The sequence below is a fragment of the Aquarana catesbeiana genome, linkage group LG13 (assembly GCF_042186555.1).
Source record: "Aquarana catesbeiana isolate 2022-GZ linkage group LG13, ASM4218655v1, whole genome shotgun sequence".
Taxonomy (NCBI): domain Eukaryota; kingdom Metazoa; phylum Chordata; class Amphibia; order Anura; family Ranidae; genus Aquarana; species Aquarana catesbeiana.
Genome location: NC_133336.1, coordinates 95,228,628 through 95,240,411, shown reverse-complemented (window position 1 = coordinate 95,240,411; position 11,784 = coordinate 95,228,628).

Genomic DNA, 11,784 nt, shown 5'->3' with positions numbered 1-11,784 from the left:
TTCTATTCAGGGGTTTTGGACACAGGTGGTAAAATTTTTGCATGACAACATGGGCTTCCCATTGCCCCCAAACCCCTAGCTGTGGCTGCTAGGACCATATACCCATATAGACCATATACCCTACTCCCGATATGGACAAGTTCCCTTAAACATTCCTGTACAAAACCCTATTTCTAGCAAGAAAACGAATTGTGAGATGAGGGCTGAACCCCCCTACGCTCAGCTCCTCGATTTGTGAAAATAACAATACATTGCCTTATAAGAAGAGGGTGCCTGTCCAAATATAACAACATTTGGGATAGATGGTTGCAATCCTCAGCAACATGCAGATTACTGTGGACTATGTGCTCCTATGCTACATGATGAAGGTCGGCTCATTTGTGTACTGCTTTGTCCCACGATGTGTTACACTAAGGCTACTGCTTTCTTGGGTCCTTTATTAACGAGTCACACATCCTTTATTGGTTAACCTTCATTGCTTATCTATTAGACTGTTTTATATAGCTAGGGTACCCCTTTATTTGCTGTTACGGGTACTAAGGGGACATACACAATTTGTTTAAATGTATGCCTCTTTGTCAGTAATTGTAACCTTGTGCTACACTGTCCACTGTACCTTATCGCATTGTATTTTCGGAAAAGTCTTCTTAAGGACCATACACATGGGCCAAATATCGGCGGCATCAGAAACCAGCTGACATTCGGCCCACGTGTACAGCAACCAGACCAGCTTTTGTTGAAAGGGAGTGACCGAAAAAGGTCTGTCGATCAGCATCTGATGGCTGAGAGCGCTGACCAGTGTGCCGTTTTTTTTCCCAGTGTGTTCTGTTTTTTTTTTTTTTTGTTAAGCCCGCTGTTAGTGTGTACCAAGTTTTACACACGTCCTTGTATCGCCCTTGAATCTCACCATCTATGGTCTGCCTAAGAAAGAAAGTGCTTGTGTAATTTAGCAAAAGACAACAGGGGAAGGCTGACAACAAGTCCACAAAATGTCTGACTTTACAACTATATGATGTGGGAACAAGCTCTTATGCATTCACTTGAGGTACAGTACTTTGTGCTCTGTATTTATGTGTCATTCGATTACTTTGGCACCCCAGTACGCAATGACAGTATATGGCAATGCATCCATGCTGTGTTACAAAAATGATCCAAGGACACCTTTAAATCTATAGTGTACATAAAATACCATGTGTTAATGTAGCAGAATGAAAAAATTGGATTTTTGACTTACCGTAAAATCCATTTCTCTGAGTTCACAGACACAGCACCCCATTATTCAGAACCATATGGTTATATTGCCCCCTAGAGGAGTAGGACACTAGGCAGAAAAAAGACTTGACTATGCCTATGGGCAGACCTAGATGATATACACCCCCCTCTCTGCTATAGGACATCAGTTTAGTAACAAGTGGTGTCAGAAGCAGTAAAACTCCTTGGAGGGGTGGGTGCTGTGTCTGTCAATGAACTCAGAGAAATGGATTTCACGGTAGGTCAAAATCCCATTTTCTCTTTCGTTCATAGTCAGACATAGCACTCCATTATTCAGAACCATAGGGACGTCTCAAAGCAGTGCCAAACATGAGGGGTGGGACAACGAAAAATCCCAAGCTAAAACAAGAGCCAACCAGGTAACAGGAGCTCAAGACAGAACAACTGGAGTCCAACCTGAACAATACACCCCCAAGAGAGATTAGACCCCCTAAACAGCAGCCTGCAAAAATAAGCATCCTCAGATGCCAGCACATCCACGTTGTAGAATTTTGCGAAAGTGTACACTGACGACCAAGTGGCCACCTTGCAAACCAGTGCAGCTGACACCTGATGATGGAAGGCCCAAGAAGCAGTAAACAGCCAAGTAGAATGCGCCGTAACAGCCAAAGGAGGAACCCAACCCCTGATTGAATAGGCCAGAGTCTTCGCCTGTCTGATCCATCTAGAAAGGTCGCAGAAGAAGCAGACAGACCCTGGGAGTGCCCCACTGGAGACATGTCCGACGAAACATGTTTTGGTGAAGGGACTACCCCGTGGACCAACACTTGCCAACTGAGGCAACCGCCTGCCAGTTTTCCACTCCTAGAATGCATAGGGCAGAGAGGGCCGGAAAAAGGCATTCTGCCCACTGAAGGATGCTGGCTACTGTCAGGGCTGCCAACACACTTTTTGTTCCGCCCTGGTGATTGGCATAGGCCACCACTGTGGCATCGTCCGACTGGATCCGTACCAGGAGCCCCCAAAGTTGACCTCTATGATCCATACATAGTCTGATCACTCAAAGTCCCAGGATATTGATCGGCAGTCCGGATTCCTTCAGCATCCAACGACCCTGAGTAGAACCCAGTCCCAGGACACCTCCCCACCTGGACAGACTGGCATTGGTAGTGACCACTGTCAACCACAAGGGGAAAAAGGATGTGCCCTGCCGAAATCCCGGAGAGCGAAGCCACCAGACCAGGGACCCCTGGCTTTCTGGCTCAGCTGAATCTGATAGCCCAGAGACCTCGGGCACTTTATGCCAGGATCTCACTTGAAGGGAGCTCATATGGAACTGCACAAATGGAACCGCCTCGAAGGTAGATACCATCAGGCCCAACACCCACATGCAGAACAGCAGGTAGGCCCACCTGCGAGACAACAGTAGTTGAAGCGCAGCATGCAACTTCAGGAGTTTGTCCAGAGGAAGAAACACTCTGGCCAGAGATGAAACCAGAGCCAGGCCCAGATAATCCAATTTTCTGCCGAAATCCCGGAGAGCGAAGCCACCAGACCAGGGACCCCTGGTTTTCTGGCTCAGCTGAATCTGATAGCCCAGAGACCTTGGGCATTTTATGCCAGGATCTCACTTGAAGGGAGCTCATATGGAACTGCACAAATGGAACTGCCTTGAGGGTAGATACCATCATGCCCAACACCCACATGCAGAACAGCAGGTAGGCCCACCTGCGAGACAACAGTAGTTGAAGCGCAGCATGCAACTTCAGGAGTTTGTCCAGAGAAAGAAACACTCTGGCCAGAGATGAAACCAGAGCCAGGCCCAGGCTCAGATAATCCAATTTTCTGGAAGGAGCCAGAGTAAACTTCAGGTAGTATAGAAGCCAACTGAAAACTGTGGTCTGTATAGCGAGCTACGATGCCCCTCAGGGTAGCCGAGGACTCTGCTCGTAGAAGAAGGTCTTCCAGGCAGCCCAGGACCGCAATCCCCCACTGACATAACCATGACAGAACTGAGGCCAATACCTTTGTGAATACGCAAGGAGTGGAGGCGAGACCAAAGGTCAACATCACAAGCTAATAATGCTCTTCTCCCACAGTAAAACTGCCACATCCACGATGGCAGAGCCAGACATAGGATCAGTCGAGACCGATGAGACTGAGGGGGCGGGGGGCGCCATTTACTAGCCTATATGCCTAAGCGCCACCTGTGAAAATGAAAAGAACTCGGGGGGTCGCCGAGACCTCCGCCGCCTTACGCCCAGCACAGGGGCGTCACTGGTGTCCCACACAGGGGACGTCCACCAAGGCCCCGCACAGGGGGCACCGGCTGAGACCCCACATCAGGGGCGCCTACTGATACCCTGCACAGGGGCACCGGCTGAGACCCTGCAAAAGGGGTGCCTATGGACACCCCGCACAGGGGGCACCACTGAACCCCTCACAGGGGGCACTGGCTAAGGCCCCTCACAGGGGGCATCCATCAAGGAGGGGCCCACTTAAACAATCCCCCAAAAGGGGGTTGCCCTCAGAGCACCGTCCCTCTGGAAGAAGGCGTCCGGGGTGGCCGCAGCCTAAATTTTCGGCCGCCCACCGCAAGTGCACAGGCCTCCTGGGGGGGGGGGACACGGACCAGTCCTGGGCCTCACCCGGGAAAGGGGGGGTGTGGAGGAGAACCCCAGAGGAACCGACCTTCCCTGGAACGGTGTGGGTACTCCCTAGGGTGGAGAGGAGGGGGCCCCTTACTTACCGCTCCAACAAAGTGTGTGGGAAACACTCCCAGACAGATCCTAATCGCCACCGAAGGGGGGGCCTGTTGGCCATGAGGAATGCTACGACACAGGCCGAGACCAGTCGTATGCGACCCCGCGAGACGTTTAACTCGCAGGGCCAGCCCCCGTCCAGTGGGGCTATGTTGCGGCCGACCTAGTGAGTAGATGCAGTCTGCACGCGCTCACTGGCCAGACTGGGGGGAGACCACTGGATCTTGGTGTCCAGCCCGTCGCCCAGTCCGGCAGGTGATTGTAGATCTCACAAGAAAAAATCCAAGAGAGAAAAAGTAGTTTAAAAAGCAAAAACAAAATTTGCCAGGACCAGAGATCCCAGCAGGGAACTAGGTTCTTACTCCTGCCTAGGCATAAAAAAACGGAAGGCCTATAGCAGAGGGGGGTGTATATCACCTAGGACTGCCCATAGGCGTAGCCAAGTCTTTTTTCTGCCTAGTGTCCTACTCCTGTAGGTGGCGATATAACCCTATGGTTCTGAATAATGGAATGCTGTGTCTGTCAATGAACAAAAAAGAGAAACCTAAATGGTTTTCAGGATATTGAAAAAGTATACTTTTGCCTCTGATCCAGCTACTGCATATAATGGAAAAGACCTTTCTTCACCCTCTTGTAATCCATAACAGAAAATTGATCCAGTCTCTGTTTACTGGCTGCATTTGTTTCCTTTTCAGGCTTAGTTTTACTGGAAGATCAGATTTTTTTTTTAAGCACTTACATTTTTTTTCTGGGATAAAGGCTATATATAAAATCTATTGTAAGCAGCAATGCCATTGTTGCATGGTTTATCTCAACCCTCTAAGGACTTGTTTACAATTGCAACTGGGGGGGACAGTTGATCCATTTTTACCACCTCTCAACTGCCCCTTCCCCCTGTTGGCTACAGAGGCAGCGGGCAGGGGTACATACATCATGCATAGTGGGCTGTAACGCCTCTGAACACAGCCCATTCAAGTGATCTGGGTGGTGCTGCAACCACATGTGGTTGTGATGCAGTTGTCCAGTATTTAGAGGGTTAAAGCAGATGGTAAGGAGGCGATACAGCACGTCCTTACTGCCAGTCTAATGCCCTCTGAGGAACAAGCTGAACATGGTTCGCTCTTCAGAGGACAAGGGTGGCATAAACAAGCCCTAACTGCCACTGTTGCTGGACAGCTTGGTCTGTTTAAGGAAGCTGGAAAATAAACTCTTGACTGAATCAACAGGTAATAAAATACGTTTGATTTTACCTGTAAAATTAATGAATTATATGCTGTCTTCAGGTAGTTGGACACTGGCAAACAAAGCTGTAAGGACAGCCACAATATAAACCCCACTCCCAGCAAGCTTCAGTTTTATAGCATGCATAAGGAGTGAATCGAAAGAACAAAGGGAAGGAACCAGTGTCCTGTTTTGTACTCCAAGAAAGGGATTTTAAAGATAGTTTTTATTTTTTACATTACAGGACACAGGATCTTAGTCTTAGATGATTGGGATGCCCAAAGCAGTAAAACTGTGGGGTGGGCAACAGAGCCACAAATGCTAACAGGCCCATGAAACAAAACAGGCAACAGAAGACTTTAAATTTAGAAAACAGCCTTTACGACTAAACTGGCATCAAAAGAAGAACCTGGTAAAAGCATGTGAATCACACGCATAGGTTGGACTTGAGTCTTTTTTCAACCTTACCTACTAAGTAACATAAAACTAGGCAGCAAACCTGATGCAGATGTTGAAAGCCCATGAAGCACTGACGAATCTGGTAGAATGTGTCTTAACCTGAAAGGAAGGAACCTTATCCTTCAGACTGTAGGCTTAGGTGATGACATGCCTTATTCCACCTACATTATATTACCAAAAGTATTGGGACACCTGCCTTTACACGTACATGAAACTTTAATAACTTCCCAGTCTTAGTCCGTAGGGTTCAATATTGAGTTGGCCCACCTTTTTTAGTTATAACAGCTTCAACTTTTCCGGGAAGGCGGTCAACAAGATGTAGTAGTGTGTCAATGGGAACGTTTGACCATTTTTCCAGAAGCGCATTTGTGAGGTCAGGCACTGATGTGGACGAGAAGGCCTGGCTTGCAGTCTCCAATCAAATTCATCTGAAAAGTGTTCTATCAGGTTGAGGTCAGGACTCTGTGCAGGCCAGTCAAGTTCCTCCACCCCAAATGTGCTCATCCATGTCTTTTTCGCTCTTGCTTTGCACACTGGTGCGCAGTCATGTTGGAACAGGAAGGGGCCACCCCCAAAGCTTACAAATGCACTTCTGGAAGAATGGTCAAAACATTCCCATAGGCACACTCTAAGGTTGCACCGATACCAAGCATTTTTCACGAGTATTGGTACTCGTGCAAATGCTCCAACTCTCGGACGAGGCATCCTCAGTGTAGGAGTGGGGGGGGGGGCTGGGCTGCCTCACAGGTGATTGGTGTGGTGGTGGAGGCAGTTACAAGCACCAATCCCACCCTACAGTCTTTCAATAAAGCAGCTGACTTGTAACTTCCCCCACTGCCACACCGATTACCCGACTGTCCCTCTGTGTCCTCCCCCGGCTCCTCCTCTGGCTTCAGGTGTCCTCCTCCCTCTCTCCGTGTCCTCCTTCGGTCCCTGTCCCCCTCAGGAACCCCCACTGTGCTCCGTGGCTCCTCCTCTGTGCTCCGCGTGTCCTCCTCCGGGTTCCCCTCTGTGCTCTGCGGGTCCTCCTCCGGGTTCCCCTCTGTGCTCCGCGGGTCCTCCTCCGGGTTCCCCTCTGTGCTCCGCGGGTCCTCCTCCAGGTTCCCCTCTGTGCTCCGCGGGTCCTCCTCCGCCCCCCGGTGCAACCCTAGCACACTCCTAAACCTTGTGGACAGCCTTCCCAGAGTTGAAGCTAATATAGCTGCAAAGGGTGGGTCAACTCAATATTGAACCCTACGGACTAAGACTGGGATGCCATTAAACTTCATGTGCGTGTAAAGGCAGGTGTCCCAATACGTTTGGTAATATAGGGTAGCAATGGTGGAACAAAAACCAGAACTTCAGGAATTAGAAATAGAGAATACGATTGTCTAAAGTAAGCTAAGAGGTAAATTCGCACAGTACATGCCAGACGGTGGAGAGAAACCGCATTGGAATGTTTCAAAGCAGGACATAAGGAAGGAAGCACAATGTCCTGTTAAGAGTAGAAGGAGGAAACCACCTTAGGCAGAAAATAGGACTTATGTTACAAGGCCACTTAACTCTAAGACACATCTCAGAGGTGACAGCCAAAAGAAAGGCAACCTTATGAGTGAGGGAGACAGTGGGATATCTCTTATAGGTGACACCTTACACAAAGGCTTTTAGATTTTCTAAATTTAGCAGTCTAGGGATGACTATGCTCAAGGGTGCCCCTGTCTCTTAGAACTTGGGCTTCCACAGCTAAGCCATTAAAGACAGTGACTGAGAAGCAGGATGGTGGACTTGTTTTAAAGCCCAGATGGCCATGAAAGACGACAAGAGGTGGGGGCACCTCCTCAATGTGAGGAAGTCTTAGGCTGGCCATACATGGAGAGAATTTCTTTCCTGCACGGCTTGCAGTAAAGAAATTCACTCGATTCCCCCATCAACACAGATAGTGTTGATGCAGGAATTCCTCCTGCCGGCCCATTGAGAAGACAGTGATTATCGCTAGTGGCTATAGCAACTTGGTACATTCAGCCTGCCCATTAACAATTTGAATCTTTGCCGGTTCCTGCTGAACCGGCTGAGATTTGAACTGTGTATGGCCGGCCTTAGGCCCCTTGCACACGTGTGTCATAATTTACTGATGTTTATACTCAGGAACTTGTTAACAGAATGTTCCTGAGTAAATAAAACTGTGTAAAGACCCGGGTAATGTTGAGTATAGGCGTGTAAAGGTGCAATATACTAATTTACTCTCACGTAAACATGCTTATAGACGAGTAAAAATGCATATGTGTATAAATTACTGCACTCAAATGTTAAACTTTCTGTTTATGACTCTGTACTTAACACTGTATTACTGATCTTTACACAGCTGTGTGCATTGTTCCATAGGCAACAATGCATCTAATTTAAAATTAGTAAAAAAACAAAGTGTTTCTTTACTCCCATATGCAAGAGGCCTCTTTGCCATTGTTGTAATATACTCATTTATACTTGTGTAAACATGCTTAACCACTTGCCTATAGGGCACTTACACCCCCTTCCTGCCCAGGCCATTTTTCAGCTTTCAGCGCTGTCGCACTTTGAATGACAATTGCGCGGTCATGCTACACTTAACCCAAATTAAATTTTTATCATTTTCTTCACACAAATATAGCTTTCTTTTGGTGGTATTTAATCACTGCTGGGTTATTTTTTACTTAAAAAAAAAAACCAAACATTTTGAAAAAAAACTGTTTTTTACTTAGTTTCTGTCAGTAAATGTTGTAACTAAGTAATTTTTATCCTTCACTAATGTGCGCTGATGAGGTGGCACTGATAAGCTGAACTGGTGGGCATTGATAAGGTGGCAATTATGGGCACTGATGAGGAGGCACTAATATGCTGCACTTATGGACACTAATAGGCGGCACTGGCACTACAGATCATTTACATGGTTTCCTATGGGATCATGGACAGGCGGTACTGATGGGCGACACTGATGAGCATTTTAGGACAGCAGTGATGGGCAGCACTGATAGGCGGCACTGATAGCCAGCACTGACTGGCATCACTAATGGGCACTTGTGGGCAGTGGTGGCAATGATTACTGGCACTGGTGGGCACTGATTGGTGACACTGTTGACGCTGTAATGTAATCAGGGCAATGATGAATAGTGCTCTGATTACATGTTTTGCTGCCCCCTGCAAGGAGATGCAGTGAGCGGCTCTCCTTGCCACACACTCTGTCAGTGTGAGGCGAGGAGCGCCGATTACTGGCATCTCCGTGTTTACATGTGACCGGCTGTGACTGGCTCTTTACAGAGATCAGGATTGCTCCGTGTCCTAGCAACGCGGCACGACCACGATCCCCACGCTGTGGGCACTCAAGAGCGGCCGTTCTGGGACGCCGTCATATGACGTCATCCGAGAATGAGAGCCGCACCGCCCCGCCGTCAATGTAAAATCTTCCATTTTTGTTTCGGCTCTGTACTCAACACTGTATTACTGATCTTAACTCAGCTGTATGCATTGTTCCATAGATAACAATGCATCTCATTTTAAATCAGGAAAAAAATCTGGTGTTTTTTTTCTACTTCCGTGTGCAATAGGCCTTATTCCTAGACTTGGTGGACCTAGACAACCAGGTCTTGCAATGGAAGCGTGAGTTGGGTTTGGACTTCGACTAGCACACTCTTCTTTACCACAGAAACCGAAGGCTTTTCGATAGGAACTTTAGGCCCACTTCTCTAGAATAAAAGGGTACTCCTGCCCCCATGACTTGATGTTCAGTGTTCATGGAGTTACCACAAAGATGTTGTACATCAAAAGGCATCTGAGCAAGCCGCTTCCTACAGAGAATCTCTGTAGACCAAAATTTGAGCCAAAGGAACTTTTACATATGCAATGAAAGAAGACTCATCCTGCAAATTTGGTGAAGGGTATCCACCAGAATATCCATGCAGTAGTGTATGGCAATTGGAAGTACCTCCTACTTATGGAGGACAGATAAATCTGAAGAATGGATCGAAAAACTTGCACACACACGGTGGCCACAACAGGTTGCATAGGAGGACCAGCCAGAGAAAACAGAACTTTAAGGAGGACTTTTAACCATTTATCCACAGGGCACTTGAATACGGGGCCATCCTCAACAGGGACCACAAGGATTTCTTTTAAGGCAGGATCTACATCAGGGACCGCCCATTTTTTCTGAAAACCCTCCTTAATAGGGCATTGCTGAGCAAAGCGTTTGGAAGGAACATAGTTTTTAGTTTCAGAACAAGGCCAGTCAGAGTACAGGATAAGCTCAAAGAGCAAGTGTATAAGGAATGTTTTGGTGGGGCAATTTATAAGTAACAAGATGGGTGACAAGAGTGGGTGAAAGAGTGTCCTTTAGCTTGGGTCAGATATCAGCACACTGGGTATTCTCCTGAATGCAGCCTTCAAAGTCAGATGAAGAGTCCTCCCCCCTCTTCAGGAAGCACGGAGGCCACAAATAGAGAATCGGAGAAAGACTCTAGAGGAGTCTTGCTTGTGGCCCTTACAATCTGAGGCATCTGACAGGGCAGATGGCCTTCATCTGACATAGTGGCTGAGAATTCCTGTCTGGATAGAGAGGAGGATGGGGAGCAACAGAAAAAGCTGAGGAGGCCTCTAAAGCACAGCAATTCAGACTGGGGGCAGTGGTTGAGACTATCAGATTCTGGCCATTTCGGGAAGATGCTGCAGAGCCCTCCAAGCTGATAAGACTTACTGATCCATTCCCCTAGTGCTTATAATGCACCAATGAAATTAGGAAAAAACTACCCCAATGGTTAATTAAACCAAGTACAGTGTAACAGGAAGAAGAATGGCTTCTGTGACCAGTTACTGCAGGCAGAAGGAACACAGGTTAACATTCAGGGATCATGGTGTCTGTATGCCAGGTGGAGGCAGAAAATGGAGTACCTTCCTGTGCCAGCCTCTGCATGCAAAGAGACAAAATTCTGTGTGCCTGTACAGCAAGTCTTGGCGGAATAGAGACTGTGCAGGAGCAGAAGACTTACCTAGACCTATGCAGAAGCAACAGTGCAGAATAACATGGTGCCAATCTTAAAGGGATAACAGTCTGAAATCTGCCGCAGGTTGTCACTGAGAATCGTTTAGCCCTGAGCAAAAGTGCACACCTTGGGAGGCAGAACTGACCCTCCCACTGTGGAAAGCAGCCAAAAAAGTGCTACTCCAGAACCCTAAAGTAATACCTGAGCAACTGGGGCAGTCGCATACTGGGTTCCCTGGACAAAGGGGCATAGCTCTACCTTACAGGGGCCCAGCCGTGCCCATGTAGTAACTTCCAGATCCAGCCATGAAGAACATCCAATTCAGCTCTTTGCCCTCCCAGTGGGTATACTCATAAGGGGCACTTTAGTGTCAGGATTACTCCAGGTTGCAGTGTCCTGGACCTGTATAGCAGACTAAGTTAACATTTAGCATCATGTGCCAAGGTATGAGTCAATGGAAAATCCAGTGCCTGAAGCAACAGTACAGGCTGCCCTTCATCATCTTCCAAGCAGAGTCTGGGTACAGTCACCATCAGTGCAGTTAAAAGAGTCAATGGATTTGGAAAGCTGCTAAACAGAAGATCGGGTGGCTATGAGCAACTAGAGACATGACAGACATCATGTAACAGTTTAATAAGGAAAAAAACAAAGTACCAAAGAAAAAGATTTGCTTCTCACGTCTGTACACCTAAGGACACTAGAAAAAAAAAATGCTTACCTGAAGTGGAAGGGTTTATACCAGGGATATGTAATTAGCGGACCTCCAGCTGTTGCAGAACTACAAGTCCCATGAGGCATAGCAAGACTCTGACAGCCACAAGCATGACACCCAAAGGCAGAGGCATGATGGGACTTGTAGTTTTGCAACAGCTGGAGGTCCGCTAATTGCATATCCCTGGTTTATACTGTGGCTCTCTTTACAGATTTGTTTGTCACTGTCCAATCTCCTGCAGGCATATAACCCAGTTGTCTAAGACCAAGATGATATGTTGCATATTTACTAAAATTATTTTATGGGGGGACTCAGAAACAAATACTACTGTGTTAGTGCCAAACTGCATCATATATGTCAGTTTTGATTTTTCCCCAGAGTGTCACTTTAAAGGCATTTACATAGGCCTGCGGTAATTTCATTTGAA